The sequence below is a fragment of the Doryrhamphus excisus genome, linkage group LG21, assembly GCF_037039965.1.
Source record: "Doryrhamphus excisus strain RoL-2023G ecotype Guam linkage group LG21, RoL_Dexc_Guam_v1.1, whole genome shotgun sequence".
NCBI lineage: Eukaryota > Metazoa > Chordata > Actinopteri > Syngnathiformes > Syngnathidae > Doryrhamphus > Doryrhamphus excisus.
Window position 1 is genome coordinate 8,663,035 of NC_136377.1, and position 23,586 is coordinate 8,686,620.

Sequence of the window (23,586 nt, forward strand, 5' to 3'; positions counted from 1 at the left end):
TTGGATTGTAGTACAGCCTCCAAGACATTGCACACAACTTTAAAGCACTGCATGTCAAACAAGAAGAGAGCTTTAAGCATCCCCACCATGAATAATTGATGGAAACAATGACATACAACAATGACACACACTTTTAATCATCCATATTAAGTGATATGGAACAAAGTCAGGGCTGACCTACATAGAGCGTAGTATTTTCTTTGAATTAAATATATCATACGTAAATGTTTCTGTCTCCAAGATCAAATATGCTCTAATTACATTTTCTACACCATGATTTGCCGCTCTTTCTATTGTTTCGGCTGGTGATTTCATTAAAGCGACAACGTTTTTCCTTTGATTACTGTCTCACAGTGAATAATTTACACATCTTTCTAATTGTTTAAGTAATCAAGTGCAACTGGGAATTGATTGCTTCATCCAAGTTTGAGAGTGGGTCCGTCCATTCCGTTGGTTCTGCAAACAAACCCCCAGCCTGCAGGTCTACAGCACTGACTATATTTACTCATATTTAACCAGGCGTCTTAGCGAGACACTGTGCATGCAGCAAAGTTGCTCTCCCAAGAGGCCAACAATAGCTGCTTACACAAACTTATCAGATGGACACAAAGTGCAAGCGTATGCATTACTGGATATTTTTAAACATGGGCCTGATGTAACTTTCTGTGAACGTAGATAATCTTTAATTAGTATGGATGTTTGCATGTGAAAGAGACAAAGCGTGACCACGAGGTTTCTCTGCTTCAAAGTCCAAACATTGTCAGGATTGTGCCTTTTGAGAGCAATATCGTTCCAGATAATTGAGAAGGATGCAGTGAAGCGTATCACTGGAACACTGAGGATCTATCAAGCTACTTTTCAAAGTCAAAGTGGTTTTCATCAGGCAGTCTTGTAATAAACAGAGATAACTACAAAGATAGAAGGTACCCTGGATGATACTGTTCACTAATCCTTTCCTTATTCTTTCTTGTTCTTGACAGAGCATATTCTCGGGAGAATTTAGTCGGATTTTCAACAAAAACAAGCGCAGTGCAATTAGTACTTTTTCTTACTATATGTTCAGGTTATATTCTTACATTTTTAGTTATACGCATTAGATGGGGCTTTATTACATTAAAAAATAACTCCTATGAGATGGAGGGTTTTATCCATTATCCATTATCTATGCTGCTTATTTTCACTGCAGAGTGCAGGGGTACGCTGGAGCCTATTCCAGCTGACTGTTTGGACAAGAGGGGGGTTACACCCTGGACTGGTGGCCAGCCAATCACAGGGCACATATAGACAAAAAAACATTCACACTCACATTCATAGTGTGTATAGACAATTTAGAGTCTCCAATTAACCCAGCTGTTCTCAATTTTCTGAAACATGATTTCACACCATCAACTGATATCTATTCATTTATCTCTACTGTACAGACTGAACTTGAAACTGAAACCGGGTAAATGCAACAAAATGGAGCGCATACAAGCGTATTACGTCCCCCACAACAGTTCACCGTCCCACTATTTGAGAAGCACTGAATTAACCTAACATGCATGTTTTTCGAATGTGGCAGGAAACCAGAGTACCCAGAGATGCTGGAGCCTATCCCAGCTGTCTAGAGGTGAGAGGCGGGGTACACCCTGGACTGGTTGTCCTTAAAAACCAACAAAAATATAATTTGTTGCAATGTTTTAATTATTCTTAAAATTTTGACCAGGATTGTATATGACAGGGGTCTACTCTTTTATGTAGGCCACTGCAAACATGTATTATACCTCTCAAAACATGAACATTATTATCTTCGTATATAGGTTGGTATTTAGAATGCAACTTTGCACTAGATTCCATTAAGGAGTCATGCATTTTCCAAAGGTCAACGTCAAGTGCTTTCAGTGTTTTCAATAGACTTTATCAAGGTATTATCAAGCTTACAAAGGTATAAATTATAGATAATATCTATATAATATAACAGACATTTCATTTTGTCACATTCCAATGAGACGGTATTATGTTATAACAAGTAAAACTCACACCTCATTTATAGCAGCTGTGAGGAAGTGTGTCCAAACATTTGACTGTTAATGTAAATTTAACCACAATTCTTAATACTAAAGATCCTAAGGCTATAGCATTTTGTCCAAACACACACTATAAATGCGTGCACCATTTTGAAAATCCGTTGCAGTCAATGAAGCCCATGGACATCATGAAATTCTGATGTTTAAACATGATGGATATATTTGCAATTATTTCTGTGAGTGGAAAAATAAAAGAAACTGCAGTACAAATTCTGCTGTAATGAAAGTAGCGTATATAAATAGGACATGCATGCAAATATAAGCAGGCGAAAGGCAGCATGGGGTTGTCACTCAGGCCGTGCTCGTGCCTGGGGTGATGCAGCTCAGCTACAAGGACAGCACCCGCCCTCCACCCTGCAGCACACAGGATGAAGCCACAGAAGGCTGCTCAGCTGTGTGCCATTGCTCCGACAAGCTGCTAGCTCGCTCGCGCCCAGCTGAAGCCTTCTTACAATGGCAAACTAAGTGCTTATAAAAAGCATTATTGCAGAGTTTTGGTTTGGAACAAATTCTGTTGGCGACACCTAAGAGATTTGCAGTTGGCCTTTTCATTTTCTTTTATTGTGTTGATTTCCCTAATTACAGCAGTTTGAGGCTTGCAATGGAAAACAAATAGTGGTCATTTCAGGCTATCTACAAGTAATAATAAACAGACATTGTTCACATTGTTCTTTGCAAAAGTTGATTCAAAATCAACTGCACATGAAAATAAGGGCTTTTGGAAAGTGTCAGTAACTAACTTTAATATTACCACACTGACATTGTGTAGTGAGATTAGGGAGCAAGAGGAGGAGATGCTAGAAGAGTGGAGGTTTGCCCTGGAAAGGAGAGGAATAAACATTAGCCGCAGCAAGACAGAGTATATGTGTGTGAATGAGAGGGACCCAAGTGGAAAAGTGAGGTTACAGGGAGAAGAGATACAGAAGGTGGAGAATTTTAACTACTTGGAGTCAACAGTCCAGAACAATGGAGATTGTGAAAAGGAGGTGAAGAAGCGTGTGCAGGCAGGATGGAACGAGTGGAAAAAGTATCAGGCGTGATGTGTGATAGAAGAGTTTCAGCTAAAATGAAAAGAAAGGTATACAACTGTGGTGAGCCCAGCCATGTTGTTTGGTGTAGAGACAGTACCACTGAGGAAAAGACAGGAAGCAGAGCTGGAGGTAGCAGAGATGAGGATGCTCAGGCTCTCATTGGGAGTGACCAGGATGGATAGGATCAGGAATGAGTACATCAAAGGGACATTACATGTTAGAGGCCTTAGAGATAAAGTCAGAGAGACTAGACTGAGATGGTTGGGACATGTCCAGAGGAGAGATAGTGAATATATTGGTAGAAGCTGCTTTTAGAGCTGCCAGGTAGGAGGTGTAGAGGAAGACCAAAGAGGAGGTTTATGGATGTAGTGAAGGTGTCACGATGCGGCATGTCAATGTTGCGGTGCGACCCCAGGATGCAGAGAGCAGGTAAATAATATTTATTTTAGCTATAATTGTAGCAGCGGGAAAAAGGCAACTCAGACAGCAGAAGGACAAACTAACAATGATCCCACAAAGGGGAGATGCACACACCTGAACTAAATTGATCCTCAAATTAGGGACAGGTGTGGGTAACTACGGCAACTAAGGCAGACAAGGCAAAAAAGGAAGTCCAATACAAAAAGAGTTCAAAACGGAAACCAAAACCCAGACCGAGAACTCAAACATAAACTGTCACGTGCAAACCCACACAGGGCATGACAGTACACCCCCCTCAAGGACGGATCCCAGACGTTCGAAACAGTTCAGAGGGAAGGGTGGTGGGGGGACCGGAGGTGGGTCGCCGACGGGACCCTTCTGGGGGCCGGCCAGGGCGGCAGGCCCGGCGGAGCCAGCAAGACCCCTCCAAGTGATGGAGGGAATGGTTGGGTCGGCGGAGGTGGCAAGCACTCTCTGGGGGGCGCCCTCGACTATGCGCGGGGTAGGCCTCCTCAGGGGGGCGCCCTGGGTGCAGAACCTGGGCTGCGGCAGAAAGTCTAGAGGCAGGCGGCGTCCGGCCCTGACGCGGAGGCGGCGAAGCAGCATGCGTCCGGCCGTGACGCGGAGACGGCGAAGCAGCAGGCGTCCGGCCGTGACGCGGAGACGGCGAAGCAGCAGGCGTCCGGCCCTGACGCGGAGACGGCGAAGCAGCAGGCGTCCGGCCCTGACGCGGAGACGGCGAAGCAGCAGGCGTCCGGCCCTGACGCGGAGACGGCGAAGCAGCAGGCGTCCGGCCCTGACGCGGAGACGGCGAAGCAGCAGGCGTCCGGCCCTGACGCGGAGACGGCGAAGCAGCAGGCGTTCGGCCCTGACGCGGAGACGGCGAAGCAGCAGGCGTCCGGCCTTGACGCGGAGACGGCGAAGCAGCAGGCGTCCGGCCCTGACGCGGAGACGGCGAAGCAGCAGGCGTCCGGCCCTGACGCGGAGACGGCGAAGCAGCAGGCGTCCGGCCCTGACGCGGAGACGGCGAAGCAGCAGGCGTCCGGCCCTGACGCGGAGACGGCGAAGCAGCAGGCGTCCGGCCCTGACGCGGAGACGGCGAAGCAGCAGGCGTCCGGCCCTGACGCGGAGACGGCGAAGCGGCAGGTTTCCGGCCCTGACGCGGAGACGGCGAAGCAGCAGGTGTCGTCCCTGCCAGAGCCTCTCCATCTGCTCCAGCAAGCCCTGCTCCTCGTCTTGCAGGTGGAGTGGGCTGTGCCTCCTCACTCCCCCCGCAGGTGGCGCCATCCTCCCTTTCTATTGGCAGGCTGGGCTGTGCTTCCAGCGTAGCCCAGCAGGTGGTACTAGCCCCCCCCTCTCATAGGCGGATCCCAGACGCCGTCATCAGAGGGAGCCGAAACCAGGGAAGGGAGGAGGGAGGCTTGGAGGAGGGTCACTGGCTCCTCCAGGTCAGCAGTCCCGGCCGCAGCCACTTGTTTAGGCTTGAAGCCGCGCGGCTTGGGCACGGGCGGGATCAGGGATGCCACGCAGCTTGGCACGGGAGCCGGGTCTTGGGAACCCCTGGGGCTGCGCGGCTTGGGCACAGGCGGAATCCGGGATGCCACGCAGCCTGGCACGGGAGCCGGGTCTTGGGAACCTCAGGCGCCGCTCTGTGGCACCGCGGCTTGCGTCGGCGTCGTGGAGGGTTTGGAGCGTCGTCGGTGGGTCCGGGATACAGCCACGCCGTAGCGACGAACATGTCGTCCGGACCGCGCGCCAAGTCCATCTCCCATGGCGGCATCGCCATCTCCTCGTCCTCCATGGCCTTGAGGAGCTGCCAGGTCCGAAAATCGCTCTCCGCGAGGTCGTCGTCACATGGTGGGATCATTCTGTCACGATGCGGCATGTCAATGTTGCGGTGCGACCCCAGGATGCAGAGAGCAGGACCAATAGCAGGTAAATAATATTTATTTTAGCTATAATTGTAGCAGCGGGAAAAAGGCAACTCAGACAGCAGAAGGACAAACTAACAATGATCCCACAAAGGGGAGATGCACACACCTGAACTAAATAGATCCTCAAATTAGGGACAGGTGTGGGTAACTACGGCAACTAAGGCAGACAAGGCAAAAGAGGAAGTCCAATACAAAAAGAGTTCAAAACGGAAACCAAAACCCAGACCGAGAACTCAAACATAAACTGTCACGTGCAAACCCACACAGGGCGTGACAGAAGGAGGACATTTAAGCACTTGTCAAACTTTAAAATGATAATCAAAGCATTTTTTAAGTATTTTTAAGCAGACAAAGGATATTAAGTACAATGTTCTGCAAATGTAATATTTATTTTAAACTGTGCAAACTAGCAGCAAACTGATAACTCTCAGATACATGTAGCTTGCATTTCAAGCAGCGAGTGCATGACTGCGTCTGATTCCAAATGTATGTCATGTTGCAAAGAACATTCCCTTTCTCCTTCTACCAGCTCTATGAATCTTACATGTTATCCCCTCCATCCCTCCATCTTTCCCTCCATCCTTTTTTTTTGCAGGGTTGAGAGGACACCTCATCCATACAACTCAATCTTTTATGACGGGCTATGTAGTCATCTCGGGTTTTGTGGCATGACTTCAATTATCCAAGGATGTTGGTTTTTTTTTTGTGTCAAAACACAAGTGGCTGTCAGATGACAGAAGGGTTATTTTGGTTTTGACGACAATTGTGGTGTCAATAACAGCTCTTGCAAATGCACCCCCTCCTCTTTTTTTTTTTTTTTTTTTACAGTGATGTCAATCAAATGGTTGGCTACACGGATGTCATCAATACAGTATCCTACCGACTCGTGAATTGAGAATGAATGAAGTTTGGGTGACAAGCAAGAGGGAAAAAAAAACATGATCAACGTTATTGTGATTTCTATCTATGGATCCCCTCCCCCTCCATGCTCTCAAAAGTTGTGATTTTTTTTATTTATTATTTCAGCTGGAAGCTTAAGCGTTATAATCACCATGCTCATCAACAGCCGCCGAGTCACTGCCGCTGTCAGGCATAGCCCGCCTTAATCATGAACACAACTGTCATTATTCTCATCTTCTTCACCCACTTCACCATTTAACTCACATCATCAGATCATATTCTGCTGGTTGATCTAATGATGATCCACCACAAGAGCTGTCAAAATTCGATCTTAACAACAATAATAACAAACAATTCATTCAACAATATGTATATTATCATGGTTTAGTATGATTTATGGTTGTATATTATTTGTATATTATTGCATTTTGTAATACTCAGGACTCTTATCTTTGTTTCACAACTGCAAATTACAACCATAATAAATACAAACATGACAACAAACAAACAGTGTCAGTCATATTGTGCATTCTCATATTTTTATCAGTAAAATCTGGGTGGTTTTTGAATATTTGATCCCAGAACTTGATTTGGTTTTCAGTTGTTCGGCAAAATTTCAGCACAGCTATCATACAATACTACGCTGAACTAATATTGTACGGTACAAGTCACCTGTGAGTACAAGTCAAATACTGTATTTGAAGCTACATAGTGACGCAATATGGAGTTTGGTACTTACAAAACAAACTACTTTAGACTGGTGGTACATACTGTAAAATGTATGAGAACCATAGAAGTAAACATTTAGTCAGTTATTATGCCCAGCTGTAGTTTCAACCCGCCTGTTTACATTGTACAAATGTGCCTCATGCTGTGGCCTGTGTAGGGTACGTAACCGCTGATAAATAAAAACATTAACTTCATAAAAATAACTACCAATTACAGCCACAGTCAGCTTGTTTATTTCTGGGGCACAGTACTAAAAACACGACGGGCTAGCATAAGAATACATTTTAAAAAGTCTCAATGTGTGCTGGAAGTAAGTGGCACGGGGCATTGGAACAGCTGACATTTTCACAAACCAGTAAGCCAGGTAATTGAGTAGCTAAGTGCACAACACTTGCTACAAGCATAAACAGACTTGTGCACACACTACCTCATTAAGTAAATGCAAATGTTCTGTAGGTGTAGTACAGGAGCAAATACAATGCACGTCTGCTCACTACATTGCACCATAAAAACAGAGATGCACTTTACTGTGGTTGCCTTTGAAAAAAAAGAGATTTGGAGAAGACAAGCAGGCGTCATCAAGTATGTCTATATCTGTGCTGAATGCACAGTCAACCTGCTGTTATCGGTGGCTCAGCATCGCCGTCCTTATCAGCTAAGACGGTCGCTATGAGGCTGGGCCACAAAGGCTTCATTAAGAAAGGAACTCAGCCCATACGTATCCATCATCAAAATTCACTCAGCCCTCGCTCTCTGTGTCAGAAGAATTTGTCTTTACTATTTAGTTCAAAGAGCGCCCTATTTAGCTAGTGCATGTTATGATACTAATAATGGCGAACAGGCAATAGTGAGGAGCAGCACCTCCGGCTTCTGCTGCTAAACTAGCTGTTCCATTTGTGTCTTAAAAGGTTTTACCATTCTACCTGTCTACACTGTAAACCCGAATGTTCAAAGTACTTAAATAAATGAAGTTATGCCTACTCAACGTTCTTAAAAAAAGTTCTAATAACTTAATTACGTCAAGTTCATTTAACATGTTGTTCCATTTTGAGTACTTTTAACTAATATGTTTTGATGAAATTGAACTATGGCTATATTAAGTAAGATTAACTTAAAAACATAGTTTACATACAACTTAAGACACTGTAAATCGGAATGCTCAAAATAATTAATTGGTGTAAATTTTCTTAAAAGTTCTACTTATAAATGTTGATTGCCAGTTGCATTATCTGTCTTTTCAGTTTATTTAACTTGTAATTGTTGATTAATATGATTGATGATTATGATGAATATGAAGATTTGTGTAACCGACTTAGAATTCGTAGTTACTTGTAAAAAAAAAAAAAGTATCTATTAAACATGAATAAATCAAACCAAGAATCAATTAAGAATAAATCCATTGCATCAGATTTGTACTGTGTAGGTTCTTCCTATGGAAAGAGTTGAAATGAGAACGAAAATTAAAGAATGGAGAAAGCATGGCGGAGAGAATGCGAAAAAGAAAGCTTTTTCTCTCTTCACCCCAAAATTTAAAAACTATATCTAATATCAACTCCAAATATTAAAGCTCTGATATACTCAAATGTTTGAGTTTATGAACTCGAAAAAAATGTGGCAATTGATTGCCTCACTTTTTTTTTTTTTTTTTAGTTCTACGGGTTTACAGTGTACCAAAAAATCCTAAAGGAGAATATCCGGTCCCAGAGAGTCCACCTCTAAATGGCAGAGGAAAAACTAAATGAAAACTTTGGAGTTCCCTACGCAAATTCCTGACCTGAATCTTAAAAAGATTCTTCAAAAGGCGCTTCATGGTGGAAAAACCCTCCAATGTTGAAACTCGTTGCAAGTTATCGTAAATACTTGGTAGCAGTTGTTGCTGCTAAGGGTGGCCCAAGTAGTTATTAGGTTTAGGAGGCAATCATTTTCTCACAAAAAAAGAAATCAGGGAGGGGGAAATCACTTTTTCACACCACTATACACGTACATATATATATATATATATATATATACATATATATATATACATACATACATATGCGTACATATACATATACATATACATATACATATACTGTATAGTATGAATCACTCGATGAAATAGATAGATGGATTACTTTCCTCACAACCAGTGGGGCAAAAAAAAACATAAAAGCTTGGCCCGAGGTGGCACCAGAGGAGATGCTATGTCAAACTAGTTTCCCCTCTGTGAGGCTGCCACAGTGCCACATCTCAGACTCAGAGTCATCCCCCACTCCCCTTGGGTGCACCACAGTTGCACTCTTTTCTTTCATTGCCATTATTTTTTGTAGCTATTGAAATTCATCTGTCAGGGTCCATACCTTTGATAGCACTAATACTAAAAGCATACAAGATACAAAGGCTACAAAGCAATACAAATGAATCGTCCATGCTCATTGCAAAGCTACCATTGATTGTTATTTCTGAAAAATGTAATAACAAATGTATTCTTTACTTTAATAATGATTATGCAAAAGTGGAAAAGAAAATGTCTCTATTTATTAACAGCTATTAACTTGGCAGCAAGAGAACCAAAGTTGCAATGAGGAGCTTTGCAAGCCAGCTAGCGCTGGTGAGTTCATTGCAAACAACAGTACAGCAAGTGTAACATCAACTGAGTAGTACCACCAACATTACTACAACTTCACTGTGCCTAGCAGACTTGGTAACCTTCGTAAGCCCCAGTTTCCATATGATTCAGTTTTTGCAAAACATTTTGCTTCAGTTTTTATGCAATATTACACATAACAAACTCGTCATGGTGCCAGCAATTTGCTAAACAAGGTGAACAACACCATTGAATTCCATCTCGCCATCATCAAAAAGTCATTTATAATTTATAATTACTGTCAATATATAAACCTCGCACTTTCAACCCTGCGGTTCATACAGTGGTAAGAATAATTTGTGGTTGCGTTCTCGTCTCGTGGTTTTGTGCTTGGTGCGTGTGCCCTCATCATTATTCATGTGTGATACCATTGATTTATTTTCTGATTCAACACTGAGTAAAATATACAGCAGGTATCAGCGATCTCTAGCCGATACCAATACTTACAAATACACAAAAGTGTCAGGTAAATTTTAAATAGTAGTGTATTTAAATCATAGCACAGCTCATAAAATAAAGAATATAGGACATGAGTAATTTATGCATTGATTTTAGACGGGGACCTATTATGCTTTTTCCACTTTTCTAACCTCTAAAAGCTGTATGTCTAAATGTAGTTGGAATATTGTATCCTCGTGTTGAACGTAAACAAAGTTTAGGTTTGCACATTGGGAAGTGAGCCCTGAGTGACATTTAGGGCTCGGTTTCAGACAGTTTTTTCAGTGAAACAGTGACGCTTTCTTATATGGGCATGCCTGAGTACAAGCTGTACAAGCTATCAGCTGCTCACAGCTAGTGAGCATGCCAGAGGCAGGCCATGGGTGGGATAAATAATACATTTTGGAAAACCAATACAGCTGGAATATGTGCAGATTCTGGAAGATCTAGAAAGGTTTCTGTGTTGGCCGTCATTTTTTTTAAGAAGAGACAGAATTTACCTGTCAATGTCCATAGGTATGAATGTGAGTGTGAATGGTTGTTTGTCTATATGTGCCCTGTGATTGGCTGGGCTCCAGCACCCCTTGCGACCCTCGTGAGGATAAGCGGTAGAAACTGAATGAATGAATGAATGATGACATGTTCCAATGTTATTTTGTTTAAAAACATTCAACAGTACCTGTGAAACAACAAACTTGTCTGCACATGAAGTGGTTTTCTATAAATGGAGTGTTTAAAAAATTGCTGTCCAAGCTGCTGAATCTTGTTAGAGTTGCTAGAATTAGATAATGTACTAGATAATGTGGAATTGTTCCATGATTGCTTTGTCTAGAGCACTGTTTTCATTTGCACTTTTGCACAGACAGGTTGCCTGGCAACCTTATCACGCCCACTGCACGCCTGCACAGTACTATACACCCATGCACTCATGACTGACACAAGCTGGAACCATTTGAATGCCAACAAATAATTACACACTGATCCAATCAGGAAGGAGTACACGCCCCTGCGTGGGCGTGACTCATGCGCAGGTATGAGCTTAGCCACCTCAGAGTTTTAGTCACTGCCTGATGATGCAAGCAGGACTTAGAAAAGTGTGTCTGTCAGAACTCTTCTTGGGAAAACCAATCTGCTAAATACAACTCTGCTCTTAAAAATAAAAAAGAACAATTAATGCAACATCGGCTACACGGCGGACAAATGGTTATTGCGCAGGCCACACAGCGAGGAGACCCGAGTTCGATTCCACCCTCAGCCATCTCTGTGTGGAGTTTGCATGTTCTCCTCGTGCATGCTTCGGTTTTCTCCGGGTACTCCAGTTTCCTCCCACATTCCAAAAACATGCTAGGTTAATTGGTGACTCCAAATTGTCCATAGGTATGAATGTGAGTGTGAATGGTTGTTTGTCTATGTGCCCTGTCTATATATTGTCTATATGATTGGCTGGTGACAAATCCAGGGTGTATCGCTCGCCTGAAGACATCTGGGATAGGCTCCAGCACCCCCGCGACCCTTGTGAGGATACGCGTTAGAAAATGAATGAATGAATTAATAAATAATGCAACATCCTTGCTCATGATGGTCACGATGCAGATTGCCTTTTGGGTACATTAGGTTTAATATCATGCATCAAGAATAAACTAACCCCCGATTTTCTCTCTTTTGTAGAAAATTGTTTGACAAAAATCCTAAACCGCCTACTTAATGCCACTAGGAAAAGCCCATAGGGGTTGAGTTTCTTTGAGAAGAGATGATGTCAATTTAAACCTGAAGGGAACGTTTTGGAGCTGGAATTATACAACTGTACTGAATTAAAACTCTAAAAACATACACAGTAGGGATGTGTAGCAAAGATCAACTTGTACTTATTGGAAAGTGCCTCTTCACAATTGCCAGCATGCAAATGGTGTAAAATGTACCCATGTTGAACGCAAGCTCAGCTGAGTTTGACTACGTGTGACACTTCCTTCCCACTCAACTCAGAAAGAGGACTAAAATTACTGCTGTGATGTCATCCTCCAGAAGAATAATCTGCATCAATCCATGTTCCATAAAGAACATCCTCAAAAATATTCCTAAAATGTGTACAGGGAAAAATGAGGGGAGACAAGCGATTCCTCCTGTGCATGCATGGGATCCATCATTTGGGCAACACGCTTGCTTAAGCTTTCTTTCCCTTTCATGGAGTATACCGCTAGTGATGGGAATGTTTGCCCTTGAAATCCCAGTTAATAAGCGGCTATGCTATGACATACACAATTAGATCATCCAGCGCTGTCACATCTCATCCTGAGGAGAATGCCACCAGACAAAACCGGGAGTGGGCGCGAGCGAGCGTCCTCGCTGCCTCTGCCTTCCTTCACACATGTACACACAGACACACACAGTTATGTGTGCATGCACTTCAGAGGGCACCACAAAGACTTGAGTTCAATTTCCACAACCTGTGCTACCCACTCCACATGGACCCATTGAGAGTTGACACGGATGCTGACGTGCAGCCTCCTGACGCAGGTAAGATGCTGGAGACTTTATGGACAAAGCCGCCTCAGGCAAGGATAAGATTGAGTTTGCTTAGATGAGACTTGTGATGCATATACAATAATGAATTAGCAGGAATCTGTTCCCCGTGACTGATGCCTGCAGACAGGAGGAAGGGTGGAAATAAATGGCCGCCGCACTATTTACGACACATCTCCTGCGCCGCCGTCACTCGGCCATCTTTGTGTGACAGGCCCGCGTCGGGCACAGTGGAGATCAGCGTGACGGATGGATGGCCAGGCAGCTGTTAAAATCTCTTGATTCAAACCCAGACTGGTATGCCACTCAATGATCAATTGCATCCGTGTGAAACTGCCATCCACCTTAAAGTGACAGGTGAAAGAAGGAAGGAAGGGGGGGGACTTGGCACCTTTAACCTCTTGTCTTAAGGAGGATTACCGCATTGCTTTTGACTGAAAACAAGAATCTGGAACCTTCAAACCATTAAAAGCTGCTCTGTTTGTGCAATTATTTAATGCTACTGTTATGTAACAGCTAAAATCAATCATCTATATGTAACTAACACTTATGTCTAAGCAAAGAAGTACAGAGTCAGCCGCTAATAACACTATAGACAAGCGACAGAGCTGACTTCCGGCTCCTGTGTCCATGTATTAGGACGCTAATAGGCAGCTAAAAAGGCCATTTGGTATTAAAAATTCATTAAAAACACTGTTGGACCCACGCAGTGTATGTATAATGACAGGACACGCGCCATATTGTACACTAACCGGAAAATGTGTGCAAACCAAGGCAAAATTTTGGCATACATTTTTTACATTAACCAAAAAACAGGCTAACCGTGGTGTACACTAACCAAAGTTCCACTGTATATTGATTATAATAGGATGCAACTGTATATATTCAGTATCAAATAGATATTACACACAATCCCACTATACTGTCAAAGTCACACAAGGATGCTAAGCAGTATTTACGAGTGGAAAAAGACCACAGCAAACCAGAACAGAATGAGTTGCTATGGTAACACCAAGCCGGATGGAGACATCAAAGACTACCTTTTTGACCTGAGGTGGGCAGGGACAGTATAAGTATTCTTGGAAGTAAAACGGAGGGAGACGCCAAGAAGCCATGAAGAAAAAGGATGTCTACTTTTCTGGGCGTGGCCACTCCAGCATTGTATCTTTCTGCTTCAGCCAATGACATTAAAAAGTAAATCAGTGAATCTGAATTGACCGCTGCTTGGTGAATATTTATATTTACATCAGTGGCCGTCTGTTGTGGCCATGCAGTGATCCTGTAGTCTGCGCATTAGCAATGTGGTGTAACCAGAGAACAGGACTATAGTGACTATAGGGGTGTTAGTTCATGTCAACAGGGCTTTAACAATGGCAAAAAACGTATTTTAAAAGTCATAAACATGTTTTTTATGCTCTAGCTATGATTTATTTAAATAACCGATTAATTGGACAATTATTTTTAAAATGTAGCTACGGAACCTAATATCCAACGTCCATAGTGAAACTTCACAGGACATGTCTGCATGGTGGTGTTGAGTTTTCTTCTTCATGAGAGGGGCAGGGGTCGAGTAGCAATCAGCTTTCTTGCACATTAACACATCTAGCATGCTAGTGTGTGGCTTTTGTCACGAACATGACACGGCAACCGGTCAGCCCGATTTCGTGGGGCAAGCCGATATTATCCAATCTTCAAAATACAGTGGGTCGGCAGATCCTGAAGATCGGATTGGAACTTTGTAAAATATCAGAACACAAAGATTGTAGGTCTTTGGATGACTAAGGAAATCAAAAAAGTCACATTTTGAGAAGCTGACATCAGGAGATTAACACTACATTTTTAAATAACATAATCATTCATTCATTCATTCATTTTCTACCATTTTTCCTCTTGAGGGTCGTGGGGTGCTGGAGCCTATCCCAGCTGTCTTTGGGCAAGAGGCGGAGTACACCTTAGACTGGTCGCCAGCCAATCACAGGGCACATATAGACAAACAACCATTCACACTCACATTCATACCTATGGACAATTTGGAGTCACCAATTAGCCTAGCATGTTTTTGGAATGTGGGAGGAAACCGGAGTACCCGGAGAAAACCCACGCATGCACGGGGAGAACATGCAAACTCCACACAGAGATGGCCAAGGGTGGAATTGAACCCTGGTCTTCTAGCTATGAGGTCTGCGCGCTAACCACTCGTTCCGCCGTGCAGCCCAAAATGATTATTCGATTACAAAAAGAGTTGTTGATTAATTGAATAATCAATTAATCTGATCATTGATTAATCGTCATTGCAGCTCTAATTCCATGTATTAACAATGGCCCTTACCCCTACTAAATTAATTTATCCGATCTGGAACGAGAGACGACTGTGTACATAATTTCTCAATTGAATCCCTGCTCAATAAAACCTAATTTAGAAAGAAGGAACAACATTGCTGTCTGCTGCAACCTCAGCCTTTCTAGTGCACTTCAACAACATGGAGGAGGGAATACCTCAGGGAAATATACCATACATCAAATTCTAAACCCATACACCAACAGAGAGAGCACTGGAACAAGCAGTTGGTAGGTCTATGTGCAATGGCATTGCCAACTACTGGTGTGGAGTGATAATGACACTGCTGTTTCACAATACTGTCATCTGTACGTGATACAAAAGCAACTGTCCTTTTTTTTTTTTTTTTAGAACATTGTTGTCATGTAAACGTACCTTTACATAGCTGCATACTACATCATGCTGCCATTGCTCCCCTGGGAGAGCTGTGTGGATATTAGGGAGAGATGAATGCCTGTGTCTGAGACAGAGGCGTCTGGAATAAAAGCGAAAGATTCATTGAAAGATATGCAATACAGATAGCAAGAGACCTCGGAAGCACCACTGATTTGATGTAAATCCAAATCTACTGGCCTGGCTGTAGTCGGGGTATTTATTATTTATTTATTGTTTCAAAGTTAGCTGTCACTTGCTGCTGTATGTTGTGTCATGTGACATAGATAAAGGCTTTTATCTGACCGAGTCTGTCAAGGTGCATTTACTTGCCTTCCTTGTGTTTTAGCTCACGGCTAGAGTCAAGTAACTGAATCAAAAGTAATTGAATTAGTAACAGACTTACTCATTCATAAATGTAATTAGTTACCAGGGAGATTAAGTACTTTTTTGAAAATACGTACAAACTTTGTAGTAGCAGTCAAACAACACCATCGGTATTGTTTCTTTTGCCAATGTACAGTAGACATCGGTGCATGAGTGATGACGTCGTGTTCCACACCGCAACAAGCTTATTTGCGCAGTATATCCGCCCTCGGATTGTAAATACTCAATTTGCAAAGGGGGAGCAAGGCCTCTTTCTTGAATATTTATTATATTCTAATATCACACCTCGGGGAAAAAAAATCACCCTGAGTCACACACAGCATGCCTGCAGCAAAATAATAAGCAACCAGGGGCGGTCTGAAAGAGGCTAGTTTATAATTTCACTGATTGTGAGTTTCATATTTTACTGTTTGCTTTGTTACTTTGGATGATTGTGCCAGAAAGAAAGGAGCTGCTGCTAATATCAGTATCGGTAATGAAGTATTGCGACATAACGTTGGTATGTCAGATATTGGTGCGACACATGGAATGGTAATTAATAGTAATAATCTAAAAAAAAATGTAATGTAAATTTCCCGACTGAGGGACAAATTAAGGTCAATCTAAACGAATCTAATAGTAATTAGTTCCTCACAAATCTGGCCCCCATTCACTATGAACAACACACAGTGACAGACAGACAGCCAAAAACTAGAGCAAACAGTGGTTACTGCATCTATCTATCTATTTCTTGCTGTGTAGTAGATTTGAGCCCTGTTTTCTCGCCGCCTTCTGAGTCTTGTAACTGCATAATGTATATGCCGGGCAGGTAATATTGTGTTTTATGTCTCTACGGGCACTGATAATGCTGCCGGAGCACATTTTGGTTCACGGTGCAGGTTTTTTCCGGCTTCCTTTCCTCAAGCTGTCACACAATAACAACGATGGATGAAGCTGAGAGGGAACGTGATGCCACACATGATAGAATGGTGCAACCTGAAGGCAGCTGGAAGCTTTAACGTGCTTTCATTAACTGCCAAGTCACATATGTTAAGTTTAATAAGGTGTGCTTGTTTTATATAGGCTTGCTTTAAAAAGGGACTAAAGGGGATTTATTTAGAAACAATCTTACTATAAATATTGTATGGGTTCAGCACCAACAGAAATGTGGAATTTAGGATTTTAGTGGACACACACAGTAGATGTTTTGCTTTTCAGCTGCATATGCAGGGTTAGCTTGGATTACATTTTTTAATTTGTCTGAATCAGTATAAGACACAATGGTCCTGTTTTAAATCAGTTAGACCTAATGAAGAAAAACATTTCAAATCCACCCATCTATCCATCTTCTTGATTTTTTTTTCCAGGCGTGATGTGTGATAGAAGAGTTTCAGCTAAAATGAAAGGAAAGGTAAGGAAAGCAAAAGGAAAGGAGAACTGTGGTGAGACCAGCCATGTTGTTTTAGAGACAGCGCCACTGAGTAAAAGACAGTAAGTAGAACTGGAGGTAGCAAAGATGAGGATGCTGAGGTTCTCATTGGGAGTGACCAGGATGGATAGGATCAGGAACGAGTACATCAGAGGGACATTACATGTTAGAAGTTAGAGATGGTTGGGACATGTCCAGAGGAGAGATAGTGAATATATTGGTAGAAGGATGCTGCGTTTAGAGCTGCCAGGTAGGAGGAGTAGAGGAAGACCAAAGAGGAGGTTTATGGATGTCGTGAAGGAGGACATGAGGGTAGTTGGTGTGAGAGAGACAGATGCAGAAGACGGGGTTGGATGGAGGCAGTTGATTATACATTGTGGCTAAATATATGACGGCATTTGTGTCAAAGTCAAAGTTATGCTGGAAATGTATCTTTTCACAGAAATAATTTTTTGTCCCTATTTTGGTTGAGAACTGGTATTTTGCTGAAACTTCCCTATGTTCTACTGCTGATTAGTAAAGAACAGAAAACAGTAGAAAGATGAAAGAAGAGAGTCTAATATTTATTTTGGTATATACACCATGTATGTATATATAGCCCTAGACACAATATACCAATCATCAAAAATTGTTGCTTTTGAAAAATGGCAGTGACTGAATGAGTGGAAGTCCATTATTAGGTACAGTATATTCAATAATCCATTGGTCTGGAAGTGCATTCGAATTAATAATTGCAATTATTGCATAAATTAATTATTAATGTCAGTCTTCACCGCATTGTTTGACTTACTTAGAAGTAGTACAATATTGTCTTTCATTCTGTGGTGTGTTTTAACTCTGTTTCACCCTTAGATGTCTCTTGATATTTACTACAAGTATGATAATAGTCTCTAAGATGTTCAAATGCGGATGAAAAGAGCCTCTTTAACAGCCTGTAAGGAAATGAGGGGGGCACCTTTAGTCCAAATAGTGTCACTGTAACAGCATGTGACCTTCGGAGAACACACAACATTAACACTTGTTGGCATGTCCACAGATTTTATGTCTGGATGTAAGCGATGACAATATGCTACTTCGCCTAATGAAGGGATGAATTTAGTATTTTCGTATTTAAGTGAAATGCATTTGCTTATCTTGTCTTGAAATGTGGAAGAAGGGCATCCAGACTTGACACTATGGAGGCAGAGCTGTCAACAGGAGATGCAGGAATTGGCCCGATGCTCGCTGAACTGAACCAGGATTGATGACTTGTGTTCTCATGGGAATTTAGTAGGAAATTGTATGGAATGGTACGATTTCACAAGCATGGGCATCACTTTGCCAACTGCTACATTTTACCGTTTCAAATACATTAGAATGGAAAGTTGGGCTGCATGATTTTCATAAATATAGGAAGGTTTTTTTAATTAATTACATAAATACAAAATGGGAAAACTGAATTATTCAGGTCCTTGTTTGTAACGATATTTCAAAATAAATAAACCAGTAAATTCACATAATTATATGTTAACTACATGATATTGTATTCAAATTTCCTCTTTATCTTCATTTAGGAATGTAATACCTTTGTGAGACAATGGCTGCAAGACAAACACACCCGCAATGCCCCTGACCGCACCTCACTCTCGGAGCAGCACACCCACGAGTGCACTGATGCTAGCAAGTATGTAAACAGAGCCTAACCAGCAAGAAGAAAGGCAGGTGCAAGAAAAGGGCAAACAAATCAGCCAGTAAACTAGCAGGGACATCCTAGTACCAGGTGTTAGACTTGGCCCCGTAGCTGCATCTGCTCCTGGTGGGAGACTACATGTGTTTCTGTTACAGCCAATCAGCTTTCACTAGAGCAGTTACACTGGCATTGAATATTCCAGTTTCCTGAACAGCAGGACGATGGAAGTGCAGCAATTTACATGCGAGCTGAAACCAGGCTTGATGATATGGGAAGGTTCAGGTTACCCTTCTTCCTCATTCTACTTCCTGGGCTGTCAGATGTACCGAAATAACACAACATACCTTTAGTTAAGCAGAATATTATTGCTCCTTAATAATTCATGCACAGGCCAAAACATCCATTTCAATCTCACAATATGTTCTTTATAATGCCTGGTACAAATCAGAAGTCTGATGGTGTTTGCCGAGCCTAAATTCAGTGACTAACACTGGAGCTTTTCAGCAACATTGCCATCATCGCGTCTCCCTGTCTGACAGGCCGCAATGTGCCAACTTTGGCTGAATCCTGAGTAGGATCGAGCTAACAGAAAATTACAGACCTCGCTCCATTCCGCCTACTGGAACACCTGTGGTGAAAATAACGGGCAATTTCAGCGTCTAGTCCGCAGATATATGGTGATATCAGACGAGGCCTGTACAAAACAGTGGCCGCTCGGAGCCACTCCGGAAAACAAGTGGCATAATGACCCAGATTGCGACGTAACCTAGCGCACGCTGCGGGTGTCACAGCTCTGACTTCAGGGCTCCTGGCTATGTGTTTCATTTTGTGGATGGGGCTATTTTATTGCAGCAACGCCCCTTAGAAATAAAGTACACATCCTGAACTAGCCCAAGGTGTAGAGAGACAAAGATCTCAACGGTGACCTTTTTTTTTGTGTCTTCACCATCCAGGGACATAATCCCTGTTTGGCTGTGCAGCTGGCATGCAATTGAGTCACGCGTCAGCCCTGATTAGAAGCAGCAGTGGTCCGCGGGCCCCATTCCTCTGCCAGAGCCAGGAGAGGGAAAAGGCCAGGGCCACCACATTCAGTCTGTGGATGTGACCTTGCTGGGCTATGATAGAGAGGAAGCGACACAATTCGCAATGCCACACAATATCTTTAACCTTCTACTTCGCCACTATACATGCACAAGTCACTGACTAACACACCACACACACACACACACACACACACACACACACACACACACAAACACTATGTCAACTCTGGTCCGCGATTAATTCCAACAGTCTCCTGCCCCATGCCATCCAATCATCCATCTCTCTTTGCATATTGGCTGCTGCCTTTGTGTGAGGTATCTTAATTTCAAATATGATTTGCTTTTCATGCTCAGCAGCTGCTATGCTAATTTAAAAGAGATAGTGGCTTAAAGAGAGTCCAAATACCCAGCTGAATGAAGAGTAACCATGTACCATACACCCAAATTCTATTCAGCAAAGTAAATTAGAAGTAACACAATTCATTACCTTATTTTATTCTTCTCTTTATCACCACTCTATAGTAATATCTCTTGTTTTTTGTTAGTTAGTAGGATTACACAAAAGATGACTACTCCAATTGTCACCCCTTCTTTGAACATGCCAGGCAACAAGCTATTAAAATTTGCGTCACGGATAATGACGCAGATTCAGGATTTCCACTCTTGTTAACGTTACATTTTTCATCATTTTGCCTAATTCCTCTGTGAATAATGCATTGCTTGATGAAAAATGCAGCAATACGCAGGCGGAGAGTATCCAAGAAGGCTTGCGATTTAGAGGTTAGACTTGCATGCTACTTTTTTTTTTTACTGAAAAAAAAAATGTGAATAGAGATTCTTTCTTAAAGTGGTATACTTTACTACTGGCCTGGCATGCCCACTGCAGCATTTCCAGTTGTTTTTGCTTTGTTTTGCCACATATGCATTTTAAGAATGAAGTGACATCCGTCAATGTATCTTTTCTAAAAACACTACACAGGATGCTTATGATTCAGCACAATACTTGTTTAATGCCTTTTCTGCCTATTTCTCATGTTTTCACAAAACTCTGCTTTATTTGGATTTATTTTCTTACCCATGCAAATAAGGACCAGATGGCAAACTGTTGAGTTTTGTACATGCCATAAAAATAATGCACAATTGAAGAATCCATAAATCCCACATTAAAGAACCCTCCTAAGAACAAACAGGGGGAAAAAAATGTTACGGACACAGTGGGACCTCGTTTTTCATTTCAATTCATTACAGGGTTTCTGAAATTCCCATAGGAAACAATGCAAATCCAATGAGTCCATTCCAGACACCCAGAAATAATAATAAATTATGAATAAACGGGATAAATAAACAAGCTAATTTTACTCCCATGACCCTAGTGAGGACAAGCGGCATAGAAAATGGATGGATGGAAGCTCACTATTTCCTTGACTGAAGACTCGTTGACAAAATGAAGCGAGAACCACACTGACGACACCTGCTTCTTAAATTTAAAAAATGTTTTACCGTATTTATCTTTATTTTGTGTCACTGTTGGTTATTTTGCAGCCGTACTCGATAAAAACAGAAGAGCCATGTGGCATAACTGTGTTAGTTAGCAAAAAACTACACAGTCAACCAGTGATGATGTCATAGAGGGGCGACAGAGCTAGGGGAGGATAACTTCTGGGTGGACCTTGAGCTAACAGGCACGTTTTGTAAAAAAATACATGATAGGAACACAATTGGACTCACGCTGTGTATTAATTTAAACATGACAAGACCGATTAATTTTTAGGGCACTCAAGTCTGGGGAAATGAACTACTTTGTGCAACATCCTCATTTGAGTTAGCCAAATGAATGAGCCTTCCAGGACGCCGTAATATTGGACACTCCGAGTTTTGGTGTTGGATGTGTGATTCAAGACGGCTGAATAAACATCTACATTGTTTTTAAAACTGCATGAATGGTTGTTTGTCTGTATGTACCCTGCGATTGGCTGACGACCAGACCAGGGTGTAGGCTCCAGCATGCCCGCAACCCTAGTGTGGATAAGCGGTATAGAAAAAGGATGGATAATTCAACACGCCAAAACATAAAATACGATTGTTATGTAATTGTTATGAACGATATTGTACGACAACCAAGACAGTGTACCAGAAACAAGGCAAAATTTCAGCAAAAAATGTTGCTACATTTTTCAATCATACAAAAACTGGTGTGTTCTAAAACCAAGGTACCGCTAAGTAGATGTTTTAGTAGACTTTCACAAGGTTGTTGTGTTATAAACACTCTTAGTTCTGACCTTATTTTTTTAACTGTTATCATCAAAATTACTAACACATCTCCAAAAATGTCATAGGAAGCATCTATGATGACAGTTGTCTGGTGAATCAGATGACAGGAGTGTTAAAGGTGCCACTGCACTGGTAAAATCCTGTATTTGTGCCAGATTAGGGCTGACATGAGCAAAAACAACAAACACAGCCCTTGTTGTGAGCTGAAAATATACATGAGCATGACTGTTGGGAAGAAAACATGCAGTTCAACAAAAAGAAACGCCGATTGTTATACTGCCAGCTAAAAATACAACAATACTACATGCTCACACTCTCAGCATTGCAGGAATTTGCTTCACTGTTAAGAATGCTCTCGTTTAAGGGGGGGGAGCACACTTAGGAGCAGAATAGCTTTTAAACAAGTGTCTGAGCACACCCGGTAGACAATCAACATTTCAGACAAGCAATATCGATATACTGTACTCAGCAACAGATCTGAGATGCAAAATACAATTCAACTACACAGAGAGGCAAGACGATGAAGGAATGTGCCGGCTTGCTCCTGTAACCCGATTCAGGTGGACAGGAAATCAGCGCGGCCCTGTGAATAATTCTCCCTCACTCTCATGAAATGCAATGTGCTGTCGTTGGGACTAGAATTTGCAAAGCAAATATCAGAGGAGCTGCCGCAGCAGCGGGGGGTAGGGGGGTGCATCGGGGAATCATGTGAGGGATGTAAGCCTTATGATTGATGACCACAAAAAAAAAATACTTAACACATAGCATACACAGTCTGATTGACTCTCAGAGAGATATTAAGTAACAACTCATTTAATAACATGTCTATCAGTTTTCTGTAGAGCTTGTCCTCTTCAGGGGTGGAGTCTATCCCAGCTAAGTGAGGGTGAACGATGCACTATGGTCACCAGTCAATCATAGGGTGATTGTGAATGGGACATGGAGATATAGTAAGTTAGCGATGTGAAACACTACACTACCAATGAGCACTTAAAAATACAATTGCGGCTTGTGTAGCACCCGGAGTGTTTAATATTGTGGTGACGTGAGAAGATCAAAATTTTAGACACAACACACAGTATGATAGTAAACTACAAACAGAATTACTGAATTGACCTGAATATAAGACATCCTTTTATATTCGCGATCTGGAGATATATATGTGCAAAACAACAAGTGGCGCCAAGCAACTTCCCTTCAAATGAGATGGAGCTTTTTTTCCTGTCACTCACAGAGACGCACGTGATCTAGGGAGATGCACGGGTGACGGGGGGGGTAATGATGATGAATTTAAGAAACCAGAGTTCTCACAATGTTGAGCAGCCAAAAAAAAAATATGATACAGGCATCCACTCCTATTTCAATATTGAAAACATTAAAAAACAGATAATACACTGGTTGTCTTATATTTGCTCTATTAGCTTTGGGTTTAGT

General features: G+C 42.1%; 1 protein-coding gene across 18 annotated transcripts in view; it reads right to left on the reverse strand.

The window, feature by feature from the left end:
• The window catches only part of nrxn2a (neurexin 2a), a 166,881-nt gene that overhangs the window by 137,787 nt on the left and 5,508 nt on the right, over positions 1-23,586 (reverse strand). The gene's annotated exons all lie outside the window — the stretch shown is intronic.